This window comes from Bacillus rossius, chromosome 10 (genome assembly GCF_032445375.1).
Source record: "Bacillus rossius redtenbacheri isolate Brsri chromosome 10, Brsri_v3, whole genome shotgun sequence".
Lineage (NCBI taxonomy): Eukaryota > Metazoa > Arthropoda > Insecta > Phasmatodea > Bacillidae > Bacillus > Bacillus rossius.
In genome coordinates, this window is record NC_086337.1 from 6,028,958 (window position 1) to 6,047,447 (window position 18,490).

Below are 18,490 nucleotides of genomic sequence, written 5' to 3' on the forward strand. Positions count from 1 at the left end.
CATCTGGCATGGCCCGAACTACGAGCAGACGTGCGTCACCACGTGAGGTCCTGTGTTGACTGTCAGGTTTCTAAACCCCCGCAATGTGCCAAGGTTGGCCTGTATTGTGCGGATCCTCCGGTTGCTCCATGGCACGTTCTGCATATGGATATTTTTGGCCCCCTTACACGCTCCAAAAAGGGAAATATTTGCATTCTAGTGGTTCTGGACATCTTTTCCAAATTTGTGTTGTTACTCCCCCTAAAAAATATGAAGGCGATTAGTACTGTTAAAGCCTTAAGAGAGCAAGTGTGGAAATTTTTTGGTGCTCCTGCTATGATAACCTGTGATAATGCCCGTTACTTCCGGTCTGTATTATTTAAGGATATGTGTTTTGAATGGGCTATTAAACCCATTTACAGTAGTCCCTATTGCCCCCAGGGTAATCAGTCTGAACGTGTAAACAAGGTGCTTAAAGCCACTCTTACTGCTTATTACAGGGATGATCAGTCGTTGTGGGACAGTGACCTTGAATTCATCAACGTGGCGTTTAATTCTGCTGTCCATATGGCGACAGGGTTTCCCCCTTCCATTCCCTTCATGGGCCGTGAGTTGACCCATCCCTTGCTTAACTCCTGGGGACTGCCGCCTCTGGAACTCGCCTCTGACGGTGATTCCCTGGAGGCCATGCTTGACGATGTGAGTTGTAATCTTAAGAGGGCCCGCGAGGCTGTAGCCGCCTCTTATAACGCTACGCGGAGACCACATGGTTTTGCTGTTAATGACTTGGTTCTCTTAAAGAATTTTAAATTACCAAAACTGGCTGATAATGTTAATTCAAAATTAATTTCTGCTTTTGTTGGGCCATTCGTGATTGATAAATTTTTGGGAGACAACACGGTCCTATTGTGTAACCCTTCTGGTACTAGAAAATATAAAAAGGCCCATGTGGGTCAATTAAAGAAATTTCATCAATAATTATTTTTCTTTTCTCTTTTTTTAGACATAGTTTTTTGTTGTTGTTTGGGTGTTCGTGTTTCCTTCTCTTTTTTTTTTTTCCTTTCCTCCCACCGATGCTCCCGCCACGCCCAGAAGAGGACTTCGCGCCGCAGCGCACCCGACGCTCCTCACCCTGCCCGAGATACCGTGACCGCAGCCGCCCGCCGGGTTCGTCGTGTCTGCACGGTCACTTGCTTGCTGGGACGTTGGTCGCCGTCACGTCACCGATGAGGAGCGGAGGCATGGAGTCACCGCCGTCTCCTGCCCGTGAGGGGCCGTGACGCGTGCGGAGACTGACTCTTCTGCAGCGGCCGCTTCGGATGGCCCTGCCTGCCAGGTGCCGAGCGTGGGCAGGCGGTGGGGACGCCCGCCGTTCTCGCCCTGGTGTCGCGCTGGTTGAAGGCATGCTGTTCCTGCTACTCTGGGTTGAAGAAGATGCTGTTCGAAATTGAATTTATTAGGGACGTCCCGTACTCTAACCTTTCTCTTCAGCGCTGAAGACTCTTTATTTCAGTGGATACACTGAGAATCCATACTAGGTGCCCTACACGGAAAATTATGCCAGTCATGAACTCACTTCAAGAAATTGTCATTTAGAAACATTGTTTGTTATTGTATACACATAGAAATGTGTTGAACTCACTTCAAGAAATTGTTATTTAGAAACATTGTTTGTTATTGTATACACATAGAAATGTGTTGAACTCACTTCAAGAAATTGTCATTTAGAAACATTGTTTGTTATTGTATACACATAGAAATGTGTTGAACTCACTTCAAGAAATTGTTATTTAGAAACATTGTTTGTTATTGTATACACATAGAAATGTGTTGAACTCACTTCAAGAAATCGTCAGTTAGATACACTTTTGTTATTGTACACACATAGAATTGTGTTGACTTGACATTTGAGATTCCTTACTTCAAGAGTGTTGTGACCGGACCTACAGTGCCTGCTCGTGTCCTTGAGACTTGGTTGGCGAGGCTCGCGGTTGCGCTCGTCAAGGGTGGGGGAGTTGAAGTGGTCGGTGCGCGTCATTTGAACTTCGCGCCGTGCGGCGGGCTTCGGCGCTCCTTCCCTTCCTACTTTCCCCCCCCCCTCCTCACTACATCCAGTGCTGTGTCTGACCACCCCTCTTGAGGTGTCCGCGCATGCGCGTGGCGCCCTCTTTCTTACTTAAAACTAGATGTATTGCCTTGAAGGTTCTTCTTGTTCGTTAGCACTTAGTCGGTGCTGGTCATCCGTTGCTGAATTAAGCATGTAGTTAGATATTTGCTTTAGAGAGAGAGTGTGACAGCGGGGAGAATGCATGTAAGTGTTTGTAAGGTGGTGACCCTTACAGTTATGTAATAGGAAATTGGTAATTGCTATTCTCTAAATTCTTATTTCGGCCGTCACCTTCTAAATTCTATTTGGCATTTATTTTTATCTTGCTCGTTTTTGTATTAATTGCTCTCTATATCACGTGTAATTTGTTTGACGTTTCTCCCCGTCATGTCGTCACTCTTCGTTAGGACTTGTTTTTTTACGTAATGTATTTAATGTATTCATTTGTGAGTTTTCTTTTGATATCATGCTTTATCATGCTTTAAACTAAGCTTTAAACCGCCTAGTGTAGGTCAGGCCGCGGTCGCCTGCATGTTCATTTAACGTGTTTTGTATTCACTAATGAGGCATTTGTCTGTGTAAACGACATTCATTGTCCCTGTGTGTAAGCGTTAAATTAATTGTAAAATTTCTATCTATCAAGTATCTTTCAAGTTTCTATCATGTATTCTATCAAGTATTTAATCCTAAAGAAAATATAGATATGCGTTCACGTATTTTGCCGTGGCAAGTGTACTAGCACTATCAGTATTAAGCAAGTATTAATTATATGTGAAAGAATGATGTATTTGTATGATGAACCACGTTGCCGTCGTCCGGGGTCTCGGGCTCGAGTCCCGGTGTGGCTCCTAGTGGGAAAAGGCGGTTCTTGCTACGTATTGTCCGGGTGGGCGCCAGACTAGCTCGGTTCTAGTCGTGAGTTTGGGGGTCGTGGATGTATGTGCCCCTGCGTGGCCCACTAGGGCCGGCGGCGGTGTTGCGTGAGATGATTTTAAATAAGAGGCGTGGAGTTGAGGTGGTGGTGTCGTACCTTTTATTCATAGGAACGAGTCGTACACAATACAACACTCTACAGAGGTCCCCGGGGGGGGTTTACTCGTTATTCCGTGGCGCCGTATGGTTTGTGTTCCGCGTTACGTGGCCTCGGACGCTGTTACGTCTCATACGTCTCACTGGTTACACAGGTAACGTAATTTCGTAACACAAAGGCGGGACACAAAATACACTGAATTAAGGGGGTGCGCACAAGTTACGTTGCACTCGTTACTCGGGTAACGTAAGTTAGCAATACAAAGTACGGGACACAAAAATACACTGAATTAAGGGGGCGCGCACAAATTACGTGGCACTCGTTACTCGGGTAACGTAAGTTAGCAATACAAAGTACGGGACACAAAAATACACTGAATTAAGGGGGCGCGCACAAGTTACGTGGCACTCGTTACTCGGGTAACGTAAGTTAGCAATACAAAATACGGGATACAAAAATACACTGAATTAAGGGGGTGGACGATTGGAGACGGCCAATCCCGTATGCAAATGTCTCGGCGCGGGTGTTGTGCCCACTGTGGTAAAACACGCACCGCAATTAAGTTTGTCCAAGTTCCCTTGCGGGTTTGTGGTCAGCGCCGTGCGCGTGACCTTAAATAAAGTTCTGTAAGTTGCGGGAGGCGGCCCGTGCCGTATACTGAAGAGCAGCCCCGCTGACCAAGTGTGGTGCGGGGTGTCTTTAAATTGATGCGGCCGGATTAGGTCCTGGACCGAAAAAAGGGACCGGGTACTCACGGAGAGGTTAAGTAATAAAAGGGGTTCTGTTAATTAGTGACTATATTTACCGGACGTTACTTTCGATGTAGACAAAGGATGTTGCCTCTCCGTGGGACGTAGGTCCGCCCCGGTCCGTGAGCTGCGCTGAACTGCCGAACTGGCATGGCGTCCGAGGGAGGCTCGGCCTCTCTCGCGCCAGGCGTGACCTCATTACGCTAGACTCCAAACGGGTGTGTCTGGAAGAGATTTTATTGTCGCTAAAATCCTAATTTAATGTTTCAGGAGGAATGGGTACGGTTCTTCTCTTGTCTACTCAGGTTTCCGCGGCTTTGCCTTTAATTGCTGTTCGGCTCGCCTGACTCGGGTGGGCCATCGCCAGGGGTGTGTTCCGTTAGCGGGAGCGTATACTGGCGGGTGCAGGTCGGGCTCTGGGGTGGTCGTCGGCCAGACGACGTCAAACGCCCCCCCCCCTGTGAAGCCCGACCTTGCGCCGCTTATGGTCCCGCTAACATGGGGCCACCCCTAGCTCCGGTCACTCCATCCCGGCGTGGTTCGCGGCTCAGCAGCTGGTTGGCTCCGCGTACTGGACCTGGTGATCAAGGCCGACTGGGCCAGCGTGCGCGCCGCCCCGGTTGCCGTCGTGGCAGGCGTGCCGGGGGCGGCGTCGTGGCGCCTGGGCGGGGGTCAGCGGCTGATAGGGTCAGCGCACTGGACCTGGTGATTGTGGCCGACTGGGCCAACGTGCGCGCCGCCCCGGTTGCCGTCGTGGCAGGTGTGCCGGGGGCGGCGTCGTGGCGCCTGGGCGGGGTCGGCGGCTGATAGGGTCAGCGCACTGGACCTGGTGAACGTGGCCGACTGGGCCAGCGTGCGCGCCGCCCCGGTTGCCGTCGTGGCAGGCGTGCCGGGGGCGGCGTCGTGGCGCCTGGGTGGGGTCAGCGGCTGATAGGGTCAGCGCACTGGACCTGGTGAACGTGGCCGACTGGGCCAGCGTGCGCGCCGCCCCGGTTGCCGTCGTGGCAGGTGTGCCGGGGGCGGCGTCGTGGCGCCTAGGTGGGGTCAGCGGCTGATAGGGTCAGCGCACTGGACCTGGTGAACGTGGCCGACTGGGCCAGCGTGCGCGCCGCCCCGGTTGCCGTCGTGGCAGGCGTGCCGGGGGCGGCGTCGTGGCGCCTGGGCGGGGTCAGCGGCTGATAGGGTCAGCGCACTGGACCTGGTGAACGTGGCCGACTGGGCCAGCGTGCGCGCCGCCCCGGTTGCCGTCGTGGCAGGCGTGCCGGGGGCGGCGTCGTGGCGCCTGGGCGGGGTCAGCGGCTGATAGGGTCAGCGCACTGGACCTGGTGAACGTGGCCGACTGGGCCAGCGTGCGCGCCGCCCCGGTTGCCGTCGTGGCAGGCGTGCCGGGGGCGGCGTCGTGGCGCCTGGGCGGGGTCAGCGGCTGATAGGGTCAGCGCACTGGACCTGGTGAACGTGGCCGACTGGGCCAGCGTGCGCGCCGCCCCGGTTGCCGTCGTGGCAGGCGTGCCGGGGGCGGCGTCGTGGCGCCTCCTAGCTCCGGCAACAGCTCCACCCGGGTGGCGCTCTCGGTGGCCGCAGTTGGTAGGGCCCGAGCACCTGTCCCGGGTCGTCCCACGCCGAACATCCGGGGGTCGACTCGTCGAGGTGGCCTTGCGGCTGACAGGCTCTGCGCCTCGTTCCCAGGTCGTAGTCGGCCAGGCGAACTGGAGGTCTGTGGGCCCGTCGGGGTCGTTCCGCGGGCTCGCTGGCGGGTTCGCTTGTCCCCAGTCGATGTCCCGGTCCGCGGAGGTCCTCCTTCGGCGGCGGTTGACAGTTCGTGGACTGGTACGGAGTCCGTTCCCGTTCGGGTATGGCGGCTGATGCTGAGGCGGCGATCTCCGGGTCGGTCTCTCCGGGTTGCGTGACGATCGGCGTTGGCCCGTCGTCGTTGCCCGCATCGGATTGACCTATGCTGTGCGACAGCTCGGCGATCTCCACGGCCTCTGTTTCATCGCCCCGTGGGTAGCATTGCGGTGGGGGGCTCTCGTACACCCCGCTTCCCTCCCAGGGTACCACTGCCGTCTCCGGTGCGTTCTCGTGGACTTCTTCTGGTTCGTCTGGCACGTCGTGGGCGGGGTCGCCCCCGGTGTCCCCCGTGGCCATGCTAAGGGCATAATCGTCGAGGTACGTGGGCGGGCGCCGCCACCGCCGTGGTCGTGGCCTCGCCTCGTCGTCTGACGCGGCCTCTGCGGGTGATGTCCCGGGCGTGTATGCAAGTTCGTCGCGGGGCCTGTTGGACGTGGTGTTCGTGAACACTAGGGTGCGGTATGGGCGCGGTTCGGGTCGGCTCCTAGCGGGGGTCGCTTCTGGCGAGTTGTCCTCTTCCTGGACGGCGTCGCTCTCCGGCGTACGGCGTCCGTTGTCGTCCGGAGTGGGGGGTCCTGCGTCCCCGTCTGGGTTCCTCTCCCCAGGCAGGGCGGTGAGCCGGATGTCGTCCCTGTGCACCTTTTTCAGGCGCCGTCCCTCCGTGCGGACTAAGTACGTCGTCCTGCCTAGTCGTCGCCGTACCGTGTATGGCCCGCCCCAGCGCGGGGCCAGGCCCGCGCAATAGTTGCGGGGTGCGGCTGAAAGTGGGTGTAGTCGCGCGAACACCTGATCGCCGACCTGCACGGCGGGTGGAGGATGATCTGTGATTGGGGTGATCCGGTTGGCGTACCTCTCCTGCCTACGTCTTGCCTCGTCGTGCAGAGTCACCCGTCGTTCGTCGCGTTCCTCCGTCGTCTCGTCGGGGTGTGGAGTGCCGTGTGTGGCCCATTCTCCCGGTAAGGGCAGGTTGTGGCCCTGTATCATTTCGGCCGGTGTGCGGCCGGTTGCGGCGTTGGTGCGGCGTCGTACACAGAAGAGGGCGTCAGCCACGTGCAGGTCCCACTGCGTGTGGTCTGCCCCCAGCCGGATCCGGAGCTGTGCCTTCAGTTCCTGGTTCCGGCGCTCTGTCGGGTTCGCTCTCGGGTGGTAGGCGGGCGTCGTGTGGTGCTCGATCTGGTGTTCGTCGCACCAGCCCTTCCAATGTCGCCCCAGGAACTGAATGGCGTTGTCCGTCAACACCGACTGGGGGTATCCCCAACGGGACAGGAATTCCCTGGTCAGCAGGCTGATGATGGTAGGTGTGCGCACGTTCCCGCATGGATACGCCTCCGTCCACCGCGTGAAGAGGTCCGTCACGACGAGGAGGAAGCGTTTGCCGCGCGGCGTGCGGGGGGTAGGGGCCCATTACGTCTAAGGCTATCATTTGGAAGGCGGTGGTGGGTTCCCTGGGTCGCTGTTGCTCTTCGCCGTCACGCCGCCTCGCCTTCCTCGCCTGACAGACCTCGCATTCGCGCACGTACGTACGTACGTCGTACGTGACGCGGGGCCAGTGGTAGTGCCGGGTGACTTCTCGTCGTGTCTGATCGGTCCCCGGGTGTCCAGCGAGGTCGTGGTCGTGGAAGAACCGAAGGACCGCTTCTCGGGCTTCCGTCGGGACGTAGGTCCTCCAGTCTTCCTGGTGTCCGGGTGTGTGAGTCTGAATCAGGCCGTCTTGCATGCGCCACGCCTCGTGTCCGGCGGTCGCTTGCTGGCGGCGTCTTGCCGCGTCTATTGACGTTTCCTGTGCTCGACGTACCCGGTCCTGGACGTCGGCCACGGTGTTGGGTGGGTCTTCGTCCCCGTCCGCGTCGGCCGTGATTCGTGTGCATGCTGAGTCGTGCGATGCGTGTCCGTGTGGTGTGTCCGGGGGTAGAATCTCCTCCCAGTCGTCCTCGTCCGTCAGCTCTGTTCGGTCGTCGGGTTCCCGCGACAGTAAGTCGGGGAGCTGGTTCTCCGTGCCGGGAACGTGCTCGACGTCGAAGTCGAACGACTGGAGGAATAGCGCCCATCGTATGAGTTTGCCTTTCCGCCCCTGCATCGTACGCAGCCAGGTGAGGCAGCTGTTGTCCGTCCTCAGTGTGAAGCACTTCCCCTCCAGGTGGGGCCGGTACTTTTTCATGGCCCAGACTACGGCTAGGCACTCTTGCTCGTTGCTGTGATACCGGCGTTCGGCTGGTCCGAGCTTCGCGCTAGCGTAGTCGATGACCTCGCGGACCCCGTTCGGGTCCGTGTGAAAAAGCACCGCGCCCACACCGAGTGCGCTGGCGTCGGTCTGAAGGTAGAGGCGGCGTCCGGGGTCTACTCGTGTGAGGGTGTGACAGCGAGTGAAGGCGGCTTTTATTTCTTCGAAGGCGCGTTGCGCGGGTTCGCCCCAATGGTACCGTGCCCGTGGTGACAGGAGGTCGGTCAGTGGTGCGATGGTACGGGAGAAGTCGGGGATGTACCCCCTGAGCCAGTTCACCAGGCCGATAAACCGTTGGAGTTGCTTCCTCGTCCGCGGTGGTGCCGCTTCAGCGATCTTGCGCAAGTGAACGGGTTGGGGTCGGTTGCCAGCCGCGCTTACTAGGTGGCCCAGGAATTCGACCTCCTGGGTCCCGATATGACACTTGTGGTGTGCGGCCGTGAGATGGTGTGTGGCCAAGCGTTCTAGGACCAGCGCCAGGTGTCTGGCGTGGTCCTCCCACGTCTCGGAGAAGACGATCACGTCGTCGAGGTACGCGATCGCAAACCGGCCCAGGTACCCCTCCAACACTCGGGTCATCATTCCCTGGAACGTGGCCGGTGCGCACTTTAGCCCAAAAGGCATGGCGCGAAATTGAAACTTCCGCCCGTCTGGTATCGTGAACGCGGTTTTCCCCCTGTCTTCCGCCCGTATGGGCACTTGCCAGTACCCAGCCTTCAGGTCGAGCGTACTGAAGACTTTCGCGCGGCCGAGTCCGGCTACGGCGGCGTCGACGCTGATTTGAGGTGGGGGTGAGCTAATCGTGATCGCGTTTAGCGGCCGAAAATCGACGCAGAAGCGTAGCGAACCGTCTTTCTTTGGGGCTAATACGACGCAAGCATTGTAATGACTGTTGGACGGCTCGACTACCCCGTCGCGAAGCATGTCCGCCACTTGCTCCCGGATGGCCCTCTGCTCCCGGAACCCGTAGCCTCTCGGGGCCTCGTGTACTGGGTTGTCGTGGGTGGTCGGGATGTGGTGTTCGGTGATGGTGGTGCGTTTCAGTGGGTCGGCTACCGCGAAGACGTCCTGCCTTTCTGCCAACACGCGTTCCACTGCTGCTCGGTACTCGTGGGGGACGTTGTGGCGGAACTGGTCTAAGGTTACTTTCTCCCCCTGACTCTCGGGGGTAGTGCCTATGGCGTACACCGTGAGCCGCTCGCGGGTGCCAATGTAAACTCGTCTGGGTTTCATTTCGATCACCGCATCTTGTCTCGCTAACCATGGTTGGCCTAGTACTATCCCTTCGTGTAAGTCCTCCACCACTAGGGCGGTTACCGTGGTGACGTCGTCCCGAATGCGTACCTCGAGTTCGGCTTGCCCCACTGTCCTTCCCGGTTGCGTGCTGGTTGCTAACCGTAACTCGGCTTGGTGGGGCTGTAGCGCGCCGGGGGGTACCAGGTGGGGGGCCACGAACACGTGGCTCGCGCCCGTGTCTACCAGGGCCGCCGTGGGTTGCCCGTTGACTTCCACTGGGATACGGAGTAGGCCGTCGCGAGGGCGGACTAGCTGGTTTATCTGCGGTGTGGCTGCTTCCGCGGCGGGTGTGGGTTGGCTCGGGTTACTCGGAGGCGCGGGTTTTACCGCCGTGCCCCCGGATGGGCGTTTCCCGACGTGTTGGTGAAGGGTGGTGTTTGCCGGCGTGGGCAGTCGACATGCCAGTGGCGGGTACCTGCGGGGCAGCCCAACTGGCATCGCGGTAGTGGGGGTTCCTGCTGTGTCGATGACCCATCGGGCCTACCAGGTGGTGGTGCGTCCTCGATGGCTCGTCGCGGGCGGTCGGGTGGGTAGCCCCCTGCTTCCCTGTTCTGGACGCTGGCTATTCTCTGACCCATTGGGCGTCTGGCCAGGTCCCGGTCGGTGTTCGGGGGGTCGTAGTGTCGCAGTCCCCGGATGTTCCGTTCCGTGTCTATGGCTTGTCGGACGTAATCCTCGACTTCCTCTGCGCGGTGACACCGCATGAACGGTTGCAGTTCATTGTGTAGGAGGGTGGTAATGGTTGCGAGCGCGGTGGCTGGCGCGGCGCCGGGTGCTACTCGATTGAACAGTTGCATTTTCTTGGCCAGAAACTGCTCGACGGGTTCGCCGTCGCGTTGGCGTTCGCCATAGAACTGTGTCGTGCATTGGACCAGTGCGTGTTCCGTGTCAAATCGGCGGTTGAATGACGTGGCAAACTCCTCCCAGGGCATGCCGAAGCGTCCCCAGATGTTCCACCATTGGCGGGCGGTCCCCTTCAGCTGTTCGCTCGCTCGCCCCGACCATTCATCGGTCGGTATTCCGGACCGTGCCAGTCTAACCTCGCAGTGTGTTAGGAAGTCTCTGGGTACTTCGTGCCCTATTCCGCTGAACTCGGGTAGTGCTAACTTCCCTGTGTAGCACGGGTTGCGTGTATGCATCCCCATGTTTGGTCCGGTGATTGCGCTTGGTGGTGGGATGTATTTGGGTGCCAGATTGGTCCGGGCACTCGTGAGGCCCATAGTCGGTAGTATGCCTCCCAGTGTGACGTTAGCTTGTGCCTCCGTCTTAAGCGGTGCCCATGACCACGGTAATTGGGTGTGCGGCTCGCCGAGTAACGTCTCGCTCCAGGGCTTGCCCCAGGTCTGTTCGGTGACGTTGTCCCGGGTGTTCGCGCATTGGCATGTCCTGTACCACGGCAGTGATCCCGTCAATAGGTCTATTTCCCTTGGTAATAGGCAACGCGTGCACACGAGGTCTGTAGGTGGTGCCTGCATGTTGAGCTGTATGTTGTACGTTCAAGTTCGCCGCCTGTGACGGGCTGTTCGTAGTCTGGGCGCGTGTTGTAGCGCGCGGGTTTTAGATCGGCGGCGGGCAGGTGCCCGGACAGCCGCACAAAGAGGAGGCGAAAACGGTCCGCGCGGAGTGGGGGTATCGGGATGGTTGCCCGAAGCGGAGAGCGTGGAGCGGAGTGACGAGGTGGGGGTAGGTGCCCGGACAGCCGCACAAAGAGGAGGCGAAAACGGTCCGCGCGGAGTGGGGGTGGTGACGTCGCTCCGTTGCTCGCCTCGCCGTGATGACGTGCGGGGGTGGGGGTGGTTGGAATGTCCTTTGTCCGCTCGCCTCGTCGCGCCGGTCTGTCTGGCCTTCGACCCTTCCTGTGTCCAAAATGGCCGTTTCGTGTCTCCGCTGTCGCCTGTTGGTGAATTTATTTCGAAAATGTCCAGAAGTGAGAAAAAAAAAAATTTTCACGTTATTTTCTGCCCCACGCAGCGGGCGCCAAATGCCGTCGTCCGGGGTCTCGGGCTCGAGTCCCGGTGTGGCTCCTAGTGGGAAAAGGCGGTTCTTGCTACGTATTGTCCGGGTGGGCGCCAGACTAGCTCGGTTCTAGTCGTGAGTTTGGGGGTCGTGGATGTATGTGCCCCTGCGTGGCCCACTAGGGCCGGCGGCGGTGTTGCGTGAGATGATTTTAAATAAGAGGCGTGGAGTTGAGGTGGTGGTGTCGTACCTTTTATTCATAGGAACGAGTCGTACACAATACAACACTCTACAGAGGTCCCCGGGGGGGGTTTACTCGTTATTCCGTGGCGCCGTATGGTTTGTGTTCCGCGTTACGTGGCCTCGGACGCTGTTACGTCTCATACGTCTCACTGGTTACACAGGTAACGTAATTTCGTAACACAAAGGCGGGACACAAAATACACTGAATTAAGGGGGTGCGCACAAGTTACGTTGCACTCGTTACTCGGGTAACGTAAGTTAGCAATACAAAGTACGGGACACAAAAATACACTGAATTAAGGGGGCGCGCACAAATTACGTGGCACTCGTTACTCGGGTAACGTAAGTTAGCAATACAAAGTACGGGACACAAAAATACACTGAATTAAGGGGGCGCGCACAAGTTACGTGGCACTCGTTACTCGGGTAACGTAAGTTAGCAATACAAAATACGGGATACAAAAATACACTGAATTAAGGGGGTGGACGATTGGAGACGGCCAATCCCGTATGCAAATGTCTCGGCGCGGGTGTTGTGCCCACTGTGGTAAAACACGCACCGCAATTAAGTTTGTCCAAGTTCCCTTGCGGGTTTGTGGTCAGCGCCGTGCGCGTGACCTTAAATAAAGTTCTGTAAGTTGCGGGAGGCGGCCCGTGCCGTATACTGAAGAGCAGCCCCGCTGACCAAGTGTGGTGCGGGGTGTCTTTAAATTGATGCGGCCGGATTAGGTCCTGGACCGAAAAAAGGGACCGGGTACTCACGGAGAGGTTAAGTAATAAAAGGGGTTCTGTTAATTAGTGACTATATTTACCGGACGTTACTTTCGATGTAGACAAAGGATGTTGCCTCTCCGTGGGACGTAGGTCCGCCCCGGTCCGTGAGCTGCGCTGAACTGCCGAACTGGCATGGCGTCCGAGGGAGGCTCGGCCTCTCTCGCGCCAGGCGTGACCTCATTACGCTAGACTCCAAACGGGTGTGTCTGGAAGAGATTTTATTGTCGCTAAAATCCTAATTTAATGTTTCAGGAGGAATGGGTACGGTTCTTCTCTTGTCTACTCAGGTTTCCGCGGCTTTGCCTTTAATTGCTGTTCGGCTCGCCTGACTCGGGTGGGCCATCGCCAGGGGTGTGTTCCGTTAGCGGGAGCGTATACTGGCGGGTGCAGGTCGGGCTCTGGGGTGGTCGTCGGCCAGACGACGTCAACGTGAGGCCTTTGCCCATGATTAAACGAACTAAGTTAATGTAACTATTTGCTACTTTAACCTTTGCATCCATCCTTGGCTATAATTAATTTGAATACCCTCTTGAACACTGTTTACTCAGCTTAACTTATTTTATTATTTTTAAGGATTGTGTTACTCGCAGTTGAAGGTTCACGTGAATGTACTTCACCTGTTGACACTTTCCTATGAAGCTCATGGAAGCCTTCAAATAAAGGCCTTCAGTCAATTACCTCATCACATCATAAATTGTGCAAGTTCATTTGCCAAACAAGGCAACCTGTGCAACCTCAAAAAAGCACATTTCTCCACATTCCTTCTACAATGTCACAGATCTGCACAAAAGTCTAAAATTTCGGTTGGGTACATTTACTTAATACCTATTAGTGTCGTTTCGACAGGGCACAAAACAAAATTAATAAATTAGTCACAGCCTTTTCAACAATAAAATTTCAGCAACATAATTTAACAAGAAAAGGCTTTGAGGCTGTCTTCAAGGCATTAAATGGCTCATTGAATATGGGACTTAAATCACTTAATGCAATCATTTATTTTCTTGCCCAGGTACACAGGTTTACAGGAAAATGGCAGTGACCACAACCTGTAAGTTCTTCGTTAGCTATTTTCAGCCCTCCAGCACAGCAGCAGGAAACCAAACCGTCACCTCCAACATGGCCACTCATATTTCAGAGCAACACGAAACCCAGGAATATAGTAGTATAGACCGCCTCCCACACGAGAACTAGCAGTAATCCCACCTCAGAATTACTGGCTTCGTCAAAGAAAAGTACTATAGCTTCCTCTATATTACTCATGAAACACAAAGTTTCTGTCGTCTATTGAACGCCCATCAAACACAAAATCTTCAAAAACAATAAAATCTTGGTCTTTACCATGACGAGTAAAATTGCATTAAAAACCCTCAAAATACAATTTCATGCTGTACATCCCCTATCTCATCTAGATCACAACAACCTCGTTCCTTCTTTTCTCAGTCATCTCTCTCGTTCAACACGACAATAGCACATCAAGCCAGGTGAAAACCTGACAATACCAACCTCCAATAACCAAAATCCCTACTTCACAAAGTCAGATAGGCGTGCTGCGAGTGCCAACCCCACAGAGACCTCCCACCGGAACACGGAACACTAGGAACCACAACTGCGGCAAGTACATCATCGCACCGCCAGAATGCGGGCAAGATCACTTATCCACGTGTGCACAGAAAAAACCCACATACCAACAACAAATGTGGTACTCGGAGTGTCACAGCTCATAGATCAGATAAATTTAGGTGAGCCCCTGCCAAATAAAGAAACCTGAAAAGTGCTTTAAGTTAATCTTTATTTGTTTCCAAGTATCTCTTTCAGTTTCATAATTTTGACGAAATATTTCAATACAAATGTTGGTACAGGTAACTTTTCACCAATAACTGAATCAGGAAAAAACTAATTCCAGCAGTTAAGACGGATTTTCGCATTCCTTGTTGGACCTTTTATACCTGGTAAATATGTTAACATATTTTGTTTTCTCACAGAAATATTTTGTCTTGGTTGTTCTTAATTCGTGACATTATCTCTGCCTAAATGATAAGGCTGAATAACCTAATGATGTTTTGTTCATAATCACTTTCAACACCCGATTCTCCCATGTCAGTTTTTTGGTCACTTTCTTGTAAAAACTATCTTCACTTTCAAAGAATTTCCACATACATCTTCTTCGTCGCTTTCATCAAACACACAATTTATAAGTTTTCTAATCCTTTATAGCTCTTTAGCAGTTACATATTATCACTCCAATTACTACACAATATCTAGTTATCACTAGAAATGTTAAGAATCACAAACTTTGGCAGTATTTAAGGTTACAATTTACATTTAATAATGTCATTTTATAGGTCATAGTCTTATTTTCTATAAGAGGCAATCACTTTAATAGTTCGTACTGTCAAAATGACCCGCTGAATCATAAACACGTTCACCCAACAAGGAGAGAACAGAACTGACGAACAATGTCAGTTATATTCCTTGAACGCAAGAACTCAGCTACTGGAAAGACTGCGGCAACGGGTGAATGTACAGTCCGGTAGCAACAAAAGTTTGCTATACCCGATCAATTTGACAGTGGCATGACCACTTATGGGTTAATATTGTAATTAAATGCTTAAGTATGAGAAAATCTTAGTTACAATTTTTACTATTTTTTTTCTTCAATGCTTACGAATCACATGAATTTAATCTTATGTTGAGGGAATTTTTCTAATTTTTCTCACAAAATCAGCATGTATCAGCTGAAAACAACAAAGTCGACATGACATTGATTTATCTGATGGGGAAACAGACTTACTACACGCCCAAGCCAACTGTGATCCCGAGGAGGGGAGTGACGGGAGCGCTAGTGTCGCAGCGAGAGAGGGGTGGGGAATGAGGAGGGGTATGGTGACAACTCTACTTGCCGTCCCACCCGCGACATGATTCGCTCCGAGCCTTGAGGCGGACTAGGGAAAGGAGGGGACAGTGTGGTGGAAGGGATGACGACGGAGGGAGGGGTCCGTCTGACCTTGGGTAGTTCACATTTTTCCCGGGACCACAGTTGGCTTGGGCGTGTAGTAAGTTTAATTTTCTTTTATAATAAAAACCTTAGAAATGAAACATATCTCGAAATATTTTCATGTGATTATTAAATGGATCATTATATATGCAAACATATTCCTTACAATTTACTCAGTAAAATCAGATCACTTACTTACTACATAAATCATTATTATAGTTCTTGGTCAGATGGATGACATTCTTGTCCACCTTCACAAATTGTTCATTGTTGTTGAGAAATTATTGTAAACATAAGTCAATAAAATTACATATTAAGCATAAAAATAAAATCTATCATTTCACCTATTCCAAAAAAAAAAATTTTATTTAATGATAATATGGAAAAGAGAATGAAAAGTCTTAGAAATAACTTATTTCTTTTAACGCTTTTCGGAACAATTCTACCCTTGGGTAGTTCACATTTTTCCCGGGACCACAGTTGGCTTGGGCGTGTAGTAAGTTTAATTTTCTTTTATAATAAAAACCTTAGAAATGAAACATATCTCGAAATATTTTCATGTGATTATTAAATGGATCATTATATATGCAAACATATTCCTTACAATTTACTCAGTAAAATCAGATCACTTACTTACTACATAAATCATTATTATAGTTCTTGGTCAGATGGATGACATTCTTGTCCACCTTCACAAATTGTTCATTGTTGTTGAGAAATTATTGTAAACATAAGTCAATAAAATTACATATTAAGCATAAAAATAAAATCTATCATTTCACCTATTCCAAAAAAAAAAATTTTATTTAATGATAATATGGAAAAGAGAATGAAAAGTCTTAGAAATAACTTATTTCTTTTAACGCTTTTCGGAACAATTCTACCGCTTGATACAAGCACCGGTTGTTGTCTGTGGGTCAACACTAATACCCTATACAGCTGCCAGCAGCCACATCATTTTATTTTAAATATACATGTAACTGTTTAAAAAAATATCCGGATCATAACATTTTCTTTTTATTGCTGAATTTGTAAATTTCTTTAAATGAATATTAGTTTAAAGTTTTATCTGACTAAACAGAATGAAAAGGAATCTAAAAAATACCTGCAAAAGTAAAGCAAACCAGCAGACACAAACACACACTAACAAGAACGTGTTAGTGAGCAGCATCAGTACTGAGCGTTGTGGGTGACCAGGGAGAAGAAGACATCTATGGAGAGTAGAGGCAGCAGCAGCCACAGTGGGATCATCACGTAGTAGAAGGGCATGTTCCACGCAGGGTACTCCAGGTTCAGACAGATCACCAGCTGTCAGTACTGAGCGTTGTGGGTGACCAGGGAGAAGAAGACATCTATGGAGAGTAGAGGCAGCAGCAGCCACAGTGGGATCATCACGTAGTAGAAGGGCATGTTCCACGCAGGGTACTCCAGGTTCAGACAGATCACCAGCTGTCAGTACTGAGCGTTGTGGGTGACCAGGGAGAAGAAGACGTCTATGGAGAGTAGAGGCAGCAGCAGCCACAGTGGGATCATCACGTAGTAGAAGGGCATGTTCCACGCAGGGTACTCCAGGTTCAGACAGATCACCAGCTGTCAGTACTGAGCGTTGTGGGTGACCAGGGAGAAGAAGACATCTATGGAGAGTAGAGGCAGCAGCAGCCACAGTGGGATCATCACGTAGTAGAAGGGCATGTTCCACGCAGGGTACTCCAGGTTCAGACAGATCACCAGCTGTCAGTACTGAGCGTTGTGGGTGACCAGGGAGAAGAAGACGTCTATGGAGAGTAGAGGCAGCAGCAGCCACAGTGGGATCATCACGTAGTAGAAGGGCAGGTTCCATTAGGGTACTCCAGGTTCAGACAGATCACCAGCTGTCAGTACTGAGCGTTGTGGGTGACCAGGGAGAAGAAGACGTCTATGGAGAGTAGAGGCAGCAGCAGCCACAGTGGGATCATCACGTAGTAGAAGGGCATGTTCCACGCAGGGTACTCCAGGTTCAGACAGATCACCAGCTGTCAGTACTGAGCGTTGTGGGTGACCAGGGAGAAGAAGACGTCTATGGAGAGTAGAGGCAGCAGCAGCCACAGTGGGATCATCACGTAGTAGAAGGGCATGTTCCATTAGGGTACTCCAGGTTCAGACAGATCACCAGCTGTCAGTACTGAGCGTTGTGGGTGACCAGGGAGAAGAAGACATCTATGGAGAGTAGAGGCAGCAGCAGCCACAGTGGGATCATCACGTAGTAGAAGGGCATGTTCCACGCAGGGTACTCCAGGTTCAGACAGATCACCAGCTGTCAGTACTGAGCGTTGTGGGTGACCAGGGAGAAGAAGACGTCTATGGAGAGTAGAGGCAGCAGCAGCCACAGTGGGATCATCACGTAGTAGAAGGGCATGTTCCATTAGGGTACTCCAGGTTCAGACAGATCACCAGCTGTCAGTACTGAGCGTTGTGGGTGACCAGGGAGAAGAAGACGTCTATGGAGAGTAGAGGCAGCAGCAGCCACAGTGGGATCATCACGTAGTAGAAGGGCATGTTCCACGCAGGGTACTCCAGGTTCAGACAGATCACCAGCTGTCAGTACTGAGCGTTGTGGGTGACCAGGGAGAAGAAGACGTCTATGGAGAGTAGAGGCAGCAGCAGCCACAGTGGGATCATCACGTAGTAGAAGGGCATGTTCCATTAGGGTACTCCAGGTTCAGACAGATCACCAGCTGTCAGTACTGAGCGTTGTGGGTGACCAGGGAGAAGAAGACATCTATGGAGAGTAGAGGCAGCAGCAGCCACAGTGGGATCATCACGTAGTAGAAGGGCATGTTCCACGCAGGGTACTCCAGGTTCAGACAGATCACCAGCTGTCAGTACTGAGCGTTGTGGGTGACCAGGGAGAAGAAGACGTCTATGGAGAGTAGAGGCAGCAGCAGCCACAGTGGGATCATCACGTAGTAGAAGGGCATGTTCCACGCAGGGTACTCCAGGTTCAGACAGATCACCAGCTGTCAGTACTGAGCGTTGTGGGTGACCAGGGAGATGAAGACATCTATGGAGAGTAGAGGCAGCAGCAGCCACAGTGGGATCATCACGTAGTAGAAGGGCATGTTCCACGCAGGGTACTCCAGGTTCAGACAGATCACCAGCTGTCAGTACTGAGCGTTGTGGGTGACCAGGGAGAAGAAGACATCTATGGAGAGTAGAGGCAGCAGCAGCCACAGTGGGATCATCACGTAGTAGAAGGGCATGTTCCATTAGGGTACTCCAGGTTCAGACAGATCACCAGCTGTCAGTACTGAGC